This window comes from Salvelinus sp. IW2-2015, linkage group LG11 (genome assembly GCF_002910315.2).
Source record: "Salvelinus sp. IW2-2015 linkage group LG11, ASM291031v2, whole genome shotgun sequence".
Lineage (NCBI taxonomy): Eukaryota > Metazoa > Chordata > Actinopteri > Salmoniformes > Salmonidae > Salvelinus > Salvelinus sp. IW2-2015.
The window spans coordinates 50,252,781-50,271,300 of record NC_036851.1 but is presented as its reverse complement, the minus strand read 5'-3'; the positions used below and the strand labels follow the sequence as shown (position 1 = coordinate 50,271,300).

Genomic DNA, 18,520 nt, shown 5'->3' with positions numbered 1-18,520 from the left:
AGGGGACCCATCCCACATTCCCTAGGCTGGAGGCAAAAAGAGACGAGGCCACAAGACGAGAGTTCACTTGTCTACTGAAGGAGGGGACCCATCCCTTTTGCTTGGCTCTGACCACAAAACCAAACCACAGCCAAGCAGCTGTACCAAAAAGACACCAGCTGAACTTTCTGCCTACAGCGTATAGACTTACCCTGTAGTGTAGCTGTGGCCATTTCTTCAATTTGTAACTGGGATGTGCAAAGATATCTGAACTTTTAACCCAAAAAATAAATCACTTTTTAGATCACTAGTGTGTTTTTATGTACACTGCCGTTCAAAAGTTTGGGGTCACTTAGAAATGTCCTTGTTTTTGAAAGAAAAGCACATATTTTGTCCATTAAAATAACATCAAATTGATCAGAAATACAGTGCAGACATTGTTAAGGTTGTAAATTACTATTGTAGCTGGAAACGGCTGATTTTTTTATGGGATATCTACATAGGAGTACAGAGGCCCATTGTCAGCAACCATCACTCCTGTGTTCCAATGGCATGTTGTGTTAGCTAATCCAAGGCCACTAGGAGTCATTTTATAAAATGAAACCTTGAAAGCTAACAAAACTCTGGTAGTTTACTGGTAAAATCTTTTTCATTTTTTTTCAATTGCTAACATGCATTGGTCAAAACTGAAGTCACATTGTCAAAACGCATTCTCACAATCAGCAAAACAGAAGTGTATGTGGACCAAACTGTGAATCATTTTTCATTGCTTTCACACAAAATGCATTCAATGACCACATTCTCCTGAAATCCATCAGCTCTTTTGTCCTTCATACTCCACCACCTGTAAAACTATATATTTGCAGCAGATGTTTTCAAACGCACTGTTTCCAAAACGGTTAAAAACACATTCAAAACAGAATGATGGGAAATGTCGTTTATTTCTGCAGTAACCAGACTGAAACATATAGAAAATCTCAGCAGAATATTTAATCATTCCAAACAAAAAGTAATTGCAATTTCAGCTGAAAGCCTACCCAAGTGTCCTGTTTTTAGTCTCGTTACCAAACAGACAAAAGAGGACGGCTTCGGGAATGATTTAGTTTGGAAACATGGATCAAGGAAGACAGGTTGGTGGGGAGAGAAGAGTGGCAGGGAGAGGGAGAATGTGTGAAGGACAAAGGAGAGGAAGAGATAAGGGCCACAATTATTNGTGCGGTCTGCACACTGCCTGCCCTCCAGGACACCTACAGCACCCGATGTCACAGGAAGGCCAAAAAGATCATCACGGACATCAACCACCCAAGCCACGGCCTGTTCACCCCTCTATCATCCAGGCGAGGTCAGTACAGGTGCATCAAAGGGGACAGAGAGACAGAAAAACAGCTTCTATCTCAAGGYCATCAGACTGTTAAATAGCCATCACAAGGCGGCTACCACCCGGTTGCTCAACCCTGCACCTGAAAGGCTGCTACCCTATGTACATCGAACACTGTTTAATAATGGAATACATACATAGACATGGAATCACTGACCCTGCAAGGCTGCTACCCTATGTACATCGAACACTGTTTAATAATGGAATACATACATAGACATGGAATGACTGGCCACTTCCTCTTAAGGATCGGAAACTTTTTTCAATATTCGCCTAAAAATCTGCCTGTAGCTCAGGACCTGAAGCAAGGATATGCATTACATTTGAAAGGAAACACTTTGAAGTTTGTGGAAATGTTAAATTAATATAGGAGAATATAACACATTTGATCTGGTAAAAGATAATACAAAGAAAAAAACATGCGTTTTTGTTTTATTTTTTTGGTTCCATCATCTTTGAAATGCAAGAGAAAGGCCATAATGTATTATTCCAGCCCAGGCGCAATTTCGATTTTGGCCACTAGATGGCAGCAGTGTATGTGCAAAGTTTTATACTGATCCAATGAACCATTGCACATCTGTTCAAAATGTTGTATCAAGACTGCCCAAATGTGCCTAATTGRTTTATTAATATATTTTCAAGTATATAATTGTGCACTCTCCTCAAACAATAGCAYGCATGCTATTATTTCACTGTAATAGCTACTGTAAATTGGACAGTGCAGTTAGATGTGGTTTATCTTGGCCAGGTCACAATTGTAAATGAGAACTTGATCTCAACTTGCCTACCTGGTTATTAAATAAAGGTGAAATAAAATAAAGGATTAACAAGAATTGATGCTTTCTGCCCATATTACATATGTCTAAGTCYTGGGAATTTTGTTGGTTACTTACAACCTCATGCTAATCACATTAGCCTACGTTAGCTCAACCGTCCCGCGGTGGTGGCGGGACACACCGATCCCGTAGAGGTTAATAATGGAACACTAGTCACTTTACAGGTTTCTTTTTTCAATTGCTAACATGCATTGGTCAAAACTGAAGTCACATTGTCAAAACTCTTCACACAGTCAGCAAAACAAAAGTGTATGTGGACCAAACTGTGAATCATTTGTCATTGCTTTCACACAAAATGCATTCAATGACCACATTCTCCCGAAATCCATGACCTCTTTTCTCATCCACACTCCACTACCTGCAAAACTATATATTTGCAGCACGTTTTCATATGCTAACACACTGTTTCCAAAACTGTTAAAAACACATTCAAAATAGAATGATGGAAAAATGCTGTGCATTTCTGCAGTAACCTGATGGAAACATATAGAACATCTCATCAGAATGTTTAAACATTCCAAAAACAGCTGATTTCAGCTGAAAGCCTACCCAAGTGCTCCGTTTTTAGTCTCGTTACCAAACAGACAAAGAGGACGGCTTCGGAATGATTTCGTTTGGAACCATGGACCAAGGAAGACAGGTAGGTGGGGAGAGAAGAGTGGCAGGGAGAGGGAGAATGTGTTGGAGGACAAAGGAGAGGAAGACCAAGAGCAGTGGTCTCTGATGAGGTAAGAGCCACAATTATTGACCATGTTGTAAACCATGGTCTCTCTTTGAGAGAGGACGGTTTAAGGGTGCAACCAAATCTGCAGTGTTCAACAGTTGCATCAATAGTACACATTTTCCGGCAGAACAACAGGTGAGATGTGCATCCTTCAATGATAATGGAACTACATATTACAGTACAATACAGTATGGTCACATTTTGAAATATATTGATTGTTTTGTGTTTTTCAGTAGGATCCAAAGGTTGCCTCCCACAGGAGGGAGAGGCAGAATATTATCAGATGTGCAGGACATTGACATCGTTGACATGGTAATCGGCAACAATGCAATAAAACTGTGGGAAATCCGGGACAGAGTGCTGGCAGACAATATCACTTTTGGGAATGTGAATACGGCCAGCTTAATGACAGTTGCCAGAGTCCTAGAGATACAAGGATGAAGCAGCTGTACCCTTTGACAGAAACGGTGAATGTGTGAAAGAACTCTGGTATCAATATGTCCAGATAAGATGTCTGTTCAATAACCAAACAGGGAACATACACAGCTATGCATACTGTAAAATACTGTAAAACTGTGGATTTACTGTATTTTAGAGAGTAATGGAGATGGAAGCCAGGCAAACTACACATACATTCATCTTTGTGGATGAAGCTGGATTCAACCTGGCAAAAACACGCCGCTGGGGAAGAAATGTGATTGGACAGAGAGCAACCATGGATGTCCCTGGCCAGAGAGGAGCTAACATCACAATGTGTGCAGCACTGTCCAATGATGTTTTGCTGTTACACAAACCACTCATTGGCCCCTACAATACAGAGAGGCTCATTTATTYTCTGGGTGAATCTGCATAATCAACTTGTGCCAGCGGAGGAGAGAGGGGCAAGAAACTCCCCTACCTTCGTTGTTGTGTGGGATAATGTGGCATTCCACCACTCTGCTGCAGTCACAGACTGGTTTGCTGCACATCCCAGGATGTCAATACTATTCCTGCCTCCATACTCCCCCTTCCTAAACCCCATAGAGGAGTCTGTCTCTGCGTGGAGGTGGAAGGTTTATGACCAACATCCACATGACCAGATGTCCTTACTGGAGGCCATGAATGCAGTGTGTGGAGACACTTCTCCTGAAGACTGCCAGGGTGTGGAGACACTTCTCCTGAAGACTGCCAGGGTGTGGAGACACTTCTCCTGAAGACATGCCAGGGTGTGGAGACACTTCTCCTGAAGACTGCCAGTTGTAGAGACACTTCTCCTGAAGACTGCCAGGGTGTGGAGACACTTCTCCTGAAGACTGCCAGGGTGTGGAGACACTTCTCCTGAAGACTGCCAGGGTGTGGAGACACTTCTCCTGAAGACTGCCAGGGTGTGAGACACTTCTCCTGAAGACTCCAGGTTGTAGAGACACTTCTCCTGAAGACTGCCAGGGTGTGGAGACACTTCTCCTGAAGACTGCCAGGGTGTGGAGACACTTCTCCTGAAGACCGCCAGGGTGTGAGACACTTCTCCTGAAGACTGCCAGGTGTGGGACACTTCTCCTGAAGACCGCCAGGGTGTGGAGACACTTCTCCTGAAGACTGCCAGGGTGTGGAGACACTTCTCCTGAAGACCCAGGTGTGGAGACACTTCTCCTGAAGACTGCCAGGGTGTGGAGACACTTCTCCTGAAGACGCCAGGGTGTGGAGACACTTCTCCTGAAGACGCCAGGGTGTGGAGACACTTCTCCTGAAGACTGCCAGGGTGTGGAGACACTTCTCCTGAAGACCGCCAGGTGTGGAGACACTTCTCCTGAAGACTGCCAGGGTGTGGAGACACTTCTCCTGAAGACCGCCAGTTGGAGACACTTCTCCTGAAGACTGCCAGGGTGTGGAGACACTTCTCCTGAAGACTGCCAGGTTGTAGAGACACTTCTCCTGAAGACTGCCAGGGTGTGGAGACACTTCTCCTGAAGACTGCCAGGGTGTGGAGACACTTCTCCTGAAGACCGCCAGGTGTAGAGACACTTCTCCTGAAGACTGCCAGGGTGTGGAGACACTTCTCCTGAAGACTGCCAGGGTGTGGAGACACTTCTCCTGAAGACTGCCAGGGTGTGGAGAACACTTCTCCTGAAGACTGCAGGTGTTGAGACACTTCTCCTGAAGACCGCCAGGGGTGGAGACACTTCTCTGAAGACTGCCAGGGTTGGAGACACTTCTCCTGAAGACTGTCAGGGTGGAGACACTTCCCTGAAGACCGCCAGGGTGTGGAGACACTTCTCCTGAAGACTGCCAGGGTTGGAGACACTTCTCCTGAAGACTGCCAGGGGTGTAGAGACACTTCTCCTGAAGACTGCCAGGTGTAGAGACACTTCTCCGAAGATGGCCAGGGTGTGGAGACACTTCTCCTGAAGACTGCCAGGTTGTAGAGACACTTCTCCTGAAGACTAGATGGCGCTGGGTGTGAGACACTTCTCCTGAAGACTGCCAGGGTGTGGAGACACTTCTCCTGAAGACTGCCAGGTGTGGAGACACTTCTCCTGAAGACTGCCAGGGTGTGGAGACACTTCTCCTGAAGACTGCCAGGGTGTGGAGACACTTCTCCTGAAGATGCCAGGGTGTGGAGACACTTCTCCTGAAGACTGCCAGTGTAGAGACACTTCTCCTGGAGACTGCCAGGGTGGAGACACTTCTCCTGAAGATGGCCAGGTGGGGAGACACTTCTCCTGAAGACTGCCAGGTTGTAGAGACACTTCTCCTGGAGACTGCCAGGGTGTGGAGACACTTCTCCTGAAGACTGCCAGGGTGTAGAGACACTTCTCCTGAAGATGGCCAGGGTGTGGAGACACTTCTCCTGAAGACTGCCAGGTTGTAGAACACTTCTCCTGAAGACTGCCAGGGTGTAGAGACACTTTTCCTGAAGACTGCCAGGGTGTAGAGACACTTCTCCTGAAGACTGCCAGGGTGTAGAGACACTTCTCCTGAAGACTGCCAGGGTGTGGAGACACTTCTCCTGAAGACTGCCAGGGTGTGGAGACACTTCTCCTGAAGACCGCCAGGGTGTAGAGACACTTCTCCTGAAGACTGCCAGGGTGTAGAGACACTTCTCCTGAAGACTGCCAGGGTGTAGAGACACTTCTCCTGAAGACTGCCAGGGTGTGGAGACACTTCCTCTGAAGACCGCCAGGGTGTGGAGACACTTCTCCTGAAGACCGCCAGGGTGTGGAGACACTTCTCCTGAAGACTGCCAGGTGTGAGACACTCTCCTGAAGACCGCCAGGGTGTAGAGACACTTCTCCTGAAGACTGCCAGGGTGTAGAGACACTTCTCCTGAAGACTGCCAGGGTGTAGAGACACTCTCCTGAAGACTGCCAGGGTGTAGAGACACTTCTCCTGAAGACTGCCAGGTGTGGAGACACTTCCTCTGAAACTGTCAGGTTGGAGACACTCTCCTGAAGACCGCCAGGTGTGGAGACACTTCTCCTGAAGACTGCCAGGTGTAGAGACACTTCTCTGAAGACCGCCAGGGTGTGGAGACCTTCTCCTGAAGACTGCCAGGGTTGGATTAGATATTCCAGAAGATACTTTCCAAGATGCATCGCCAGAGAAGACATAAGATGTGATGTTGATGAGAACTTGTGGCCAAATGCAGGAGAGAGGGACAACTAGAACCCTCTCAGTACTGTACAGTATGAGTGATTATACTACACATGTTGATGATAACTAGAACCCTCACAGTACTGTACAGTATGAGTGTTAATTATACATGTTGATGATAACTAGAATCCTCACAGTACTGTACAGTATGAGTGTTATATTATACATATTGATGAGAACTAGAATCCTCACAGTACTGTACAGTATGAGTGATTATACTCTACATGTTGATGATAACTAGAACCCTCTCAGTACTGTACAGTATGAGTGATTATACTCTACATGTTGATGATAACTAGAATCCTCACAGTACTCTACAGTATGAGTGTTATATTATACATGTTGATGATAACTAGAATCCTCACAGTACTGTACAGTATGAGTGTTTATATTATACATGTTGATGATAACTAGAATCCTCACAGTACTGTACAGTATGAGTGTTATATTATACATATGATGAGAACTAGAATCCTCACAGTACTGACAGTATGAGTGATTATACTCTACATGTTGATGAAACTAGAACCTCTCAGTACTGTACAGTATGAGTGATTATACTCTACATGTTGATGATAACTAGAATCCTCACAGTACTGTACAGTATGAGTGATTATACTACACATGTTGATGATAACTAGAACCCTCACAGTACTGTACAGTATGAGTGTTATATTATACATGTTATGGATAACTAGAATCCTCACAGTATGTACAGTATGAGTGTTATATTATACATGTTAATGATAACTAGAATCCTCACAGTACTGTACAGTATGAGTGATTTATACTCTACATGTTGATGAGAACTAGAATCCTCACAGTACTGTACAGTATGAGTGTTATATTATACATATTGATGAGAACTAGAACCCTCACAGTACTGTACAGTATGAGTGTTATATTATACATGTTGATGATAACTAGAATCCTCACAAGTACTGTACAGTATGAGTGTTATATTATACATGTTGATGATAACTAGAATCCTCACAGTACTGTACAGTATGAGTTTATATTATACATTTGATGATAACTAGAAACCCTCACAGTACTGTACAGTATGAGTGTTATATTATACATGTTGATGATAACTAGAATCCTCACAGTACTGTACATATGAGTGTTATATTATACATGTTGATGATAACTAGAATCCTCACAGTACTGTACAGTATGACAGATTATATTTATACATGTTGATGATAACTAGAACCCTCTCAGTACTGTACAGTATGAGTGATTATACTCTACATGTGATGAAACAGAATCCTCACAGTACTGTACAGTATGAGTGTTATATTATACATGTTGATGATAACTAGAATCCTCACAGTACTGTACAGTATGAGTGATTATACTACACATGTTGATGATAACTAGAACCCTCACAGTACGTACAGTATGAGTGTTTATATTATACATGTTGATGATAACTAGAATCCTCACAGTACTGTACAGTATGAGTGTTATATTATACATGTTGATGATAAACTAGAACCCTCACAGTACTGTACAGTATGAGTGTTATATTATACAGTTGATGATAACTAGAACCCTCACAGTACTGTACAGTATGAGTGTTATATTATACATGTTGATGATAACTAGAATCCTCACAGTACTGTACAGTATGAGTGTTATATTATACATGTTGATGATAACTAGAATCCTCACAGTACTGTACAGTATGAGTGTTATATTATACATGTTGATGATAACTAGAACCCTCACAGTACTGTACAGTATGAGTGATTATATTATACATGTTGATGAGAACTAGAACCCTCACAGTACTGTACAGTATGACAGATTAATTATACATGTGATGTTTTTTTTAATTATTATTGCAAGCCTGGAATTTCAGGAATTCGTTTTTGTTTCAACTTTTTAAGTAAATTACAATATGCAAAGATGTAGAAAAAATAAAGGCTTTTGAAGCAAATTGCTGCATTTCTGATTCATTCTTGTTACATACTTTAGTACAGTCAATAAAGTGAAAAGGTGTTATTCTTATTCTATAATGAAATACTGATTTATGTGAAAAATCATTCAAACCTCAAAGAGAAAAGTTCATTTATGTAATGCTCCCTGTTAGTGTGTTTTGAGGTCAGTGTGTCATGAGTGGCAACGTTATGCTTTCTGAGTGAGAATTGTTGCCGGTGTTCTGGTCGAACGATCTTATTTGAGACCTGTATGAAGTGTTTTTGTGGTTTGAGTGAGTTTTGGAGATGATATTAACTGTTTGGCCAAGATGCATGTTGGTAATGCAGACTGTGTGAAGAGTTTTAAAAAAGTGGCTTCAGTATTGACTGATGCTTGTTAGCAATTGAAAAAAATGTAATAATGTTTACAATACTGCTTTACAGATTTCATATGTAAATACGTTATTCTAATTGACTGTATTTTAGTCAATGACACTCTGACATTGCTCATCCTAATATTTATATATTTTTAAATTCCATTATTTTACTATTATATTTGTGTGTATTGTTAGAATTACTGCACTGCTGGAGCTAGAACACTATCATTTCGCTACACCTGCAAAAACATCTGCTCAATATGTGTATGTGACAATAACATTTGATTTGATTTTGATTTAACATTCACACACCCAGACCACACTCATTCACACACCCAGACACCCCACGTCATTCACACACCCAGACACCCACTCATTCACAACACACCCAGACACACACTCATTCACACACACCCAGACACCCACTCATTCACCACACCCAGACACACCACTCATTCACACACCCAGACACCCACTCATTCACACACCCAGACACCCACTCATTCACACACCCAGACACCCACTCATTCACACACCCAGACACACACTCATTCACACACCCAGACACACACTCATTCACACACCCAGACATCCACTCATTCACACACCCAGACACCCACTCATTCACACACCCAGACATTTATTCAAACACACACCCAGACATTTACTCAAACACACACCTATCTTGTTCTGTCACCCAGACAAACACTTTAATAACACTTTCACACTGAAAATAACAAACAAACCATCACCCGTTAATTAACCACCCAGCAAAACTAACAGAACAACATTACATAAGGGGTCTATACCACATTCCCAAAACTTTTGAGGAGTTCCACAATCACAGTGACGTTAGCTAGCTAGCTGTGTCCTGGCTGCACTACAGTATCCATCTGCTGGCTGTGAGCTCTCTCTGTTTCTCCCTCTATCTCTCTCTGTCTCTCTGTCTCCCTGTCTCTGTCTCTCGCTGTCCTGTCCACTCTGCTCCTCCCCCTTCTCCACTGCAGCGCCATTACTCACTCGGCACAGCTTAACAGGGCAGAACAATACGGGATCACATCAATTTCAATCTGAAATAATCACTGGCAATGGAATCTAATAAATTATGCAGCGCTAGCCCAGGACTTCAACCCTGCGTCAACACTAAGCTAATGACACATTATTCTCAAAGTCAACGTCCAACGTCCGTCCCTGGGCTGGGACGTTCGAGAGTGCGTTCACGGCGCGAGTCGTTGTTTACCACAGCTTCACAGTAAAAGCTCGGGCCATATTGCAAGAGTGGTGATCCCTCAATCAGCCTGTTGTATAACTCCATCATCTCTCTCATGTGGAGCGCTCACTCACATTATCGTATTATCACAATGTATATTTTGTGAGAGCTCTGCTCAGGGGAGCAGATCGTCAGCTGAATTATGGGTCATCTTATGGTCCAACTATAGATCTGATTACAGTTTTTCTCCTATTGTTTGCACACTAAAATTGGAACTTGAAACCACAATCACCGAAACCTGAAACTCATGTACCAAATCCCTAAACCCTAAGTCTGCAAAATTGCAAGCACAATTCCTGCTTTACACTCAGTTTTCAATTCTATATCACACTTTTTTGCAAAACACTACACACAGTTCTCTACATTAGACACAACATTCACAATTAATATCTTATGTCCCTTTGGAAAGCAACGCCTATCACAATGCCAAGCTCTATACACCAATTGGCAACACACACTCCTCACAGGTGTAAACACTAGTTGCTGAATTGTTCACTTAGAAATCAGAGCTTTAAGCACTATAAAAGGCCACAGATGAGCTCTCCTGTTCTGGAGGAAAATGGAAGTCAATGGTGAAGAAAGACCTAGAGGTGAAGGAGTGAGAGGGACGATGTGAGTTTCCACCGGGCTGCTCTGGTCCGCAGCTGGTTCATCGACCACCCACAATTTATTGTTCTATACCTCCCACCATATTCCCCATTCCTAAACCCAATTGAAGAGGTTTTATTCGGCATGGCGATGGAAGGTGTACGACCGCCATCCCCTCGCACACATGCCTCTTCTCCAGACAATGGAGGATGCACGTGGTGAAGATGATATGGGGCTCAGAGGGCCATGTTGTGTAACGGAGGATGTGCTCTGATCGACAAGGTGGTCTATCTTGGGCTAAAGGGTGGAACGTTATCCCTGCCACCAGTCACAGTGCTCTCTGCCTCTAAGGCTCTCTCTGGTTTAGTCTGCCACCAGTCACAGTGCTCTCTGCCTCTAAGGCTCTCTCTGGTNAACCCTCACAGTACTGTACAGTATGAGTGTTATACTATACATGTTGATGTTTTTCAAAAATAATTATTATTGCCTGGAATTTCAGGAATATGTTTTTGGTTTGAACTTTTTATTTTTCACAAGTAAATTACAATATTCAAAGATATACAGTTTTTACCCCCAAGTCATAAGACTCTTGAACAGATAATCAAATGGCTAACCGGGCTATCTGCATTGTGTGCCCCCCCCCAAATCCCTCTTTTTACGCTGCTGCTACTCTCTGTTTATCATATATGCATAGTCATTTTAACCATACATTCATGTACATACTACCTCAATTGGGCCGACCAACCAGTGCTACCGCACATTGGCTAACCGGGCTATCTGCATTGTGTCCCGCCACCCACCACCCGCCAACCTCTCTTTTACGCTACTGCTACTCTCTGTTCATCATATATGCATAGTCACTTTAACCATATCTACATGTACATACTACCTCAATCAGCCTGACTAACCGGTGTCTGTATGTAGCCTCACTACTTTTATAGCCTCGCTACTGTATATAGCCTGTCTTTTTACTGTTGTTTTATTTCTTTACCTACCTATTGTTCACCTAATACCTTTTTTGCACTATTGGTTAGAGCCTGTAAGTAAGCATTTGACTGTAAGGTCTACCTACACCTGTTGTATTCGGCGCACGTGACAAATCAACTTTGATTTGATTTATAGAACAGTCAATAAAGAGCAAAGGTGTTAATCTTATTATATAATGAAATACTGATTTATGTGAAAAATCATTCAAACTTCAAAGAGAAAAGTTCAAACTTTATGTAATGCTTCCTGTTGTTAGTGTTTTGTAGGTCAGTGTGTTATGAGAGACAATGTTATGCTTTCTGAGTGAGAATTGTTGCCAGTGTTTTGGTCCAACAAGCTTATTTTGAGACATGTATGTGTCATGTATGTGACATGTACATGTAAGTGTTTTGATGGTTTGAGGGAGTTTTGGAGGCGAGATGAACTATTTGGCCAAGATGCATGTCGGTAATGCAGACTGTGTGAACAGTTTTGAAAAAGTGGCTTCAGTATTGACCGACGCTTGTTAGCAATTGAACAAAAACCTGTAATATACCCTCCCTTTATAACCTGGTAACCTACTGTTCTGGTCAACAGTAATGCACTATATAGGGAATAGGGTACTGATTGGGACAGTTCAATCTAAAATAAACAATGTTGTCATACGTCTGTCCAAGGGTGGGAGAAAAATAGCTGACCTTGGTCATATGTCAAATACTTTCAAATAGATAGTACATTATGAATCTGAAATACGTGAAAGTACTGGGGATGCTCTTGATTTAGCTTGGCGTTCTTTTGGCACGTTTCGGATTATTCCATTGGTTTCACTGTACTAAATCCAGCGCAGCTCGTGTATTGGAAAGTATCTGGGACCTGTATTTGACCTTGCTAGGTCTGGAAAATGTATGCCGTCGTCTATTTGTTTATTTGTCAGAGCCAATGCCACAACAACACCCGTTGCACAATCACAACAACAACCACTGCACGCTATTCAGCTACACAGTTTACTTCTATAACAAAGAAAGTTTCCATCTCTGACTGTGGTTCCTTCTAATGTAATGACAATCAGCGTGTCATAAACAACATTTGATTTACCACCAGACGACTGCATTACAGCCTTAACTGTTTGTCAGTGGAAACATTTTAATGTGATCATACATCATACTAATTTCAGAGCGGATAACTTTATTTAATCACAGAGAAATGATCAAAGTGACCAAGGCTGAAAAAAGTTCAGTTGTTTTCCTTCATTGTACATAATGATTATTGTGTGGTTTTCTGGGGAGTAAAACCTCAGAACCACACAGACCTCATAGCACATGAATTAGAAAGATGAGCTGTTAGGGGATTCACTAAGACAACTAACAGTGTGTATCTGTTGGACAGTGTTGGAGCCTTGACAGAGGAGGCAGAGGCCACATTGTTCTGTAGAAGCCAGAGCCGCAGTTGGTGCCAGCAGCACTCAGCTAACCAGCTACAGCATTACTTAGCTAGCCAGCTACAGCATTACTTAGCTAGCCAGCCAGCTACAGCAGCACTCAGCTAACCAGCTACAGCATTACTTAGCTAGCCAGCTACAGCATTACTTAGCTAGCAAGCCAGCTACAGCAGCACTCAGCTAACCAGCTACAGCATTACTTAGCTAACCAGCTACAGCAGCACTCAGCTAACCAGCTACAGCAGCACTCAGCTAACCAGCTACAGCATTACTTAGCTAGCCAGCTACAGCATCCCTCAGCTAGCCAGACAGCTACAGCAGCACTCAGCTAGCCGGCTACAGCATCACTTAGCTAGCCAGCTACAGGCAGCACTCAAGCTAACCAGCTACAGCAGCACTCAGCATTACACCAGCTACAGCTCACATCAGCTAACCAGCTTACAGCATCACTCAGCTAACCAGCTACAGCAGCACTCAGCTACCAGCTCAGCCAGCTCTTAGCTAGCAAGCTACAGCATCACTGTAGCTAAGCAGCTACAGCATTCACTCAGACAGCCAGCTACAGCATCACTCAGCTAGCCCAGCCGGCTACAACATCACTCAGCTAGCAGGCTACATCATCATTCAGCTAGCAACTACGCATCACTCAGCTAGCTTGCTACAGCATCACTCAGCTAGTCACCAGATACAGCATCACTCAGGTAAGCTAGCCGGCTACAGCATCACTCAGCCTAGTCAGCCAGATAACAGCATCACTCAGCTAGCTTAGCCGGCTACAGCATTACTCAGCTAGCCAGCCAGCTACAGCATCAACTCAGCTACTAGCCGGCTACAGCATTACTCAGCTAGCCAGCCAACTACAGCATCACTCAGCTAGCTGGCTACAGGCATCACTCAGCTAGTCAGCCAGATACAGCATCACTCAGCTAGCTAGCCGGCCACAGCATTACTCAGCTAGCCAGCCAGCTACAGGCATCACTCAGCTAACCAGTTATATCAAATTCACCAACCCTGCCTGGATTTATGTCTTGTTCAGTTTGTTTAAATGTCAAACTACAAATGGCTTGTTACGTTCAGATGTCCGTCCTCAAACTGTTTACCCCTTGAGGGTGTACGTCTCCTACTATTGCAAATGTAGAGGACGTACAGTCCTGGCAAGTACATTTAAGATGGTGGGTTACTGGTATTTGGCTAGCGCGATTAGCTGAAAAGCCCAAACATTTGTTGTACACTATCCCTGATGGAGAGAAATATTTGTAAAACAATCCCGCTTTATGCAACATCTTTTGAGTGCGGACCAATCACACCTTTTATTGTCTGACTTTAGGGGTTTTACCCCAGCCAAGCTTCTGGGAGATGATCCTCTTTTCATTAGGTGCAGGCTGACACCAGAGGGCCCAAACAGGCCCCCAAACATGTTGGGAAATCAAGAATATATATATATATAGATATATTTAGATTTTTATTGTCACATACCCCGATAGGTGCAGTGAATGTGTTGTTTTAACAGGCGTCAACCATAGTAGTATGCACTAGGTGTTGTGTAATGTGTTGTTTACAGGGTCAAACCATAGTAGTATGAGTAGGTGTTGTTTTACAGGGTCAGTCATAGTAGTATTGATAGGTGGCAGTGTATGTGTTGTTTTACAGGGTCAGTCATAGTAGTATGAATATGTGTTGTTTTTACAGCGGTCAGTCATAGGTAGTATGATAGGTGCAGTGTAATGTGTTGTTTTACATGGTCAGTCTTAGTAGTATGATTAGGTGTTTGTTTTAACCAGGGTCAGTCATAGTAGTATGATAGGGTGTTGTTTTACAGGGTCAGTCATAGTAGTATGATAGGTGCAGTGTAATGTGTTGTTTTACAGGGTCAGCCATAGTAGTATGATAGGTACAGTGTAATGTGTTGTTTTACAGGGTCAGCCATAGTAGGTATGCATACGGTACAGTGTAATGTGTTGTTTTACAGGGTCAGCATAGTAGTATGATAGGTGTGGTTTACAGGGTCAGTCATAGTAGTATGATAGGTGTTGTTTTACAGTCATCATAGTAGTATGAAGGCTGCAGTGTAATGTGTTGTTTTACAGGTCAGCCATAGTAGGTATTGATAGCGTACAGCTGTAATGTTGTTGTTTTACAGGGTTCAGCCATAGTAGTATGATAGGTGTTGTTTTACAGGGTCAGTCATAGTAGTATGATAGGTGCAGTGTAATGTGTTGTTTTACAGGGTCAACCATAGTAGTATGATAGGTGCAGTGTAATGTGTTGTTTTACAGGGTCAGCCATAGTAGTACAGCACCCCTGGAGTAAATTAGATTTAAGTGCCTTGCTCACATAATTCAAACCAGCAATCTTTCGGTTCACTGGCCCAACACTCCAACCACTACGCTACCTGCCGCCATTACCTTTCTTGCCACCTCTACTGTAATATCTGTTTCGTCAGCAATGATGAGGAGTCTTCCTGCTTGCTCTTTGAGGTCTAGGCTGGGTTACTGTAAAAGCACTTTGTGACAGCTGCTGTTATAAAAAAAAACGCCTTTATTAATTAACTTGATTGATTTTCTGAACACTTACCGTCGACCTGTTTTTTGATCTTGAGTGTGACYGTCTCCCCGGCCATCTGTAGTAGGTGAATGGCCTCGCTGAGCGGCTTRCCCTTCAGACTGACACTGTTGATAGCYAGGATACGRTCTCCCACATGGATGGCTCCGGTCCTACGGGGAAGACGAAAGGTTAAATGGTGCCGTATGTGTCAGGGTCTCAGAGTAGGAAAGCTGATCCAGGATCATAATAATGTCTYTTAGATCATAATGAATACGATTATATAGACAGGGAGAGACCTGATTCTAGATCAGTATAAATTATTATGGGTCCTGGAATGTTGACACATAGCTTAAGTGGGACCAGGCAGGTYGTTTTTTCATGATAACGTGACCTGACCAGGAAAATCTCTAGTCAGGAAATACTTGGTGGGGAAAAACTCCAGGCCCTACTTTATGGAGATGGTAAATTAGAGAGGATTTATTTGATACCAGATGGCAGTACTGTAATATAATTGTGCCTATAAGATGGATCATGATGATTTGTCATGCCTCCTGTTTAACCCATCCAACATACCTAATGATTTAATGTAATCAATTATTTACATAGGTACAATCCCTTTACTAAAAGAGATCCAGTTTAAAAACATGAGTTGTTTATATAACAGCAGTAAACATGCAGAATAGCTCGTTAAGTTGACCCAAAAGCCCCACTTTGGTAGAAATGAAAACAGATTCCCTTATCTGCTTAGATATACACAAACATATGAGTCAGGATGTGAGCGTGTGCCAATGAGTCACAAGCTGCAGGAACAGCGATCATGACCGAGGTCAAACAATGATAAGCCTTTGTCTGTCTGTCTGTCTGTCTGTCTGTCTGTCTGTCTGTCTGTCTGTCTGTCTGTCTGTCTGTCTGTCTGTCTGTCTGTCTGTGATATCTGACGAGGCGATACGATAGAGCCTCCACTCTGTTGATGCTATAAACAGACCTGGGTTAAAGAGTGTTGGATTCAGGACGGTTTGGGGTTTGCACTTTTRCGGACTATTCCATCGGTTMCATTGCACCAGAAAAKCTCAATCAAGTGCGACTAAAGTATGAAATATTTCAAAATACTATTTGAACCCAGGTCTACACAAAAAACAGGACAAATAATATAAATATACTTAAATGCATGTTGATCAAAATGTACATAGGCTAGCGGCATGGGACTGGTGTTGACCTGGGTTCAAATAATATTTGAAATCATTTCAAATACTTTATCTGGGCTTGTTTGAGCTTGTCTGGTGCAATGGAACCAACAGAATTGTGGCAAAACTGTAAACTCCGCCCATCTGGCACTCCAGGCAGGCTAAAGCAAACACTAATAGATTTAGAATACTATTTGAACCCAAGTCTGTGACTGGTGGTCTGTATGAGAACAGAATGCTATAAACAGTGTAGAAGAGAATCGGATGGTCTCTCATGGAGACTGAAAGGCTTTCTTTAGTTCACATGTTAGAGGAGTACATAGGCCATGTGTCGTAGAGAGAGAGAGTGACAGAGAGGTTAAGAGAGTGAGAGAGAGGTGAAGAGAGAGAGAGGAGGGAGGTTAATAGAGAGAGAGAGAGGTAAGAGAATGAAGAGGAGGTTAAGAGAGAGAGAGATTAATAGAAGAGAGAGAGCGAGAGAGAGGTGAAGAGAGAAGAGGGAGGTTATAAGAAGAGAGAAGTGACAGAGAGGTTAAGAGAGTGCAAGAGAGGTGAAGAGAGAGAGAAGAGAGAGGAGTTGAGGAGAGAGAGAGAGAAGGAGGAGAGAGAGAGACGAGAGAGAGAGAGGAGAGAGAGAAGAGAGAGAGAGAGAGAGAGAGAAGAGAGAGAGAGAGGTTAAGAGAGAGACGAAGGGGAGAGAGAGAGAGAGGGAGAGAGAGAGGGAGGTTAAAGAGAGAAGAGTTTAAGAGAGAGAGAGATTAAGGGGAGAGAGGTTATGAGAGGAAAGAGAGGAGGAGTTACGGTTTATGTTTATTTATTTTAACTTGTGTGGCTTTAACCATTTGTACATTGTTACAGACACTGCAATATATTAATATGATTTGTAATGTCTTTATTGTTTTGAAACTGTCTGTAATGTGTAATGTTTACTGTTCATTTTTATTGTTTATTTGACTTTTGTATATTATCTACCTCACTTGCTTTGGCAATGTTAACAACATTGTTTCCCATGCCAATAAAAGCCCCTTGATTGATATTTAATATGAGACAACAGCACAATTAGACCGCAACCAAATCATGAAGAAACAAAAAGATAATTACTTGACACATTGGAAAGAATTAACAAAAAAACAGAGCAAACTAGAATGCCTATTTGCCTAATAACAGAGAGTACACAGGTGGCAGATACTGACCACTGTGACTGACCCAAACTTAAGGAAAGCTTTGACTATGTACAGACTCAGTGAGCATAGCCTTGCTATTGAGAAAGGCCGCCGTAGGCAGACATGGCTCTCAAGAGAAGACAGGCTTATGTGCTCACTGCCCACAAAATGAGGTTGGGAAACTGAGCTGCACTTCCTAACCTCCTGCCCAATGTAGACGCATATTGAGAGACATATTTCCCTCAGAATTACACAGATCCACAAAGAATTTGAAAACAAATCCAATCTTGATAAACTCCATATCTACTGAGGTGAAATTCCACAGTGTGCCATCACAGCAGCAAGATTTGTGACCTGTTGTCGCACAAGAAAAGGGCAACGCAGTGAAGAACAAACACCATTGTAATAACAACCCATATTTTATGCTTATTTATTTTAACTTGTGTGCTTTAAACCATTTGTACATTGTTACAGACACTGTATATATATAATATGACATTTGTAATGTCTTTCTTGTC

At 42.6% G+C, this 18,520-nt stretch overlaps 1 pseudogene; it reads right to left on the bottom strand.

The window, feature by feature from the left end:
- Positions 1-18,520, bottom strand: part of LOC111970768 (glutamate receptor-interacting protein 2-like) — a 55,511-nt pseudogene that overhangs the window by 28,180 nt on the left and 8,811 nt on the right.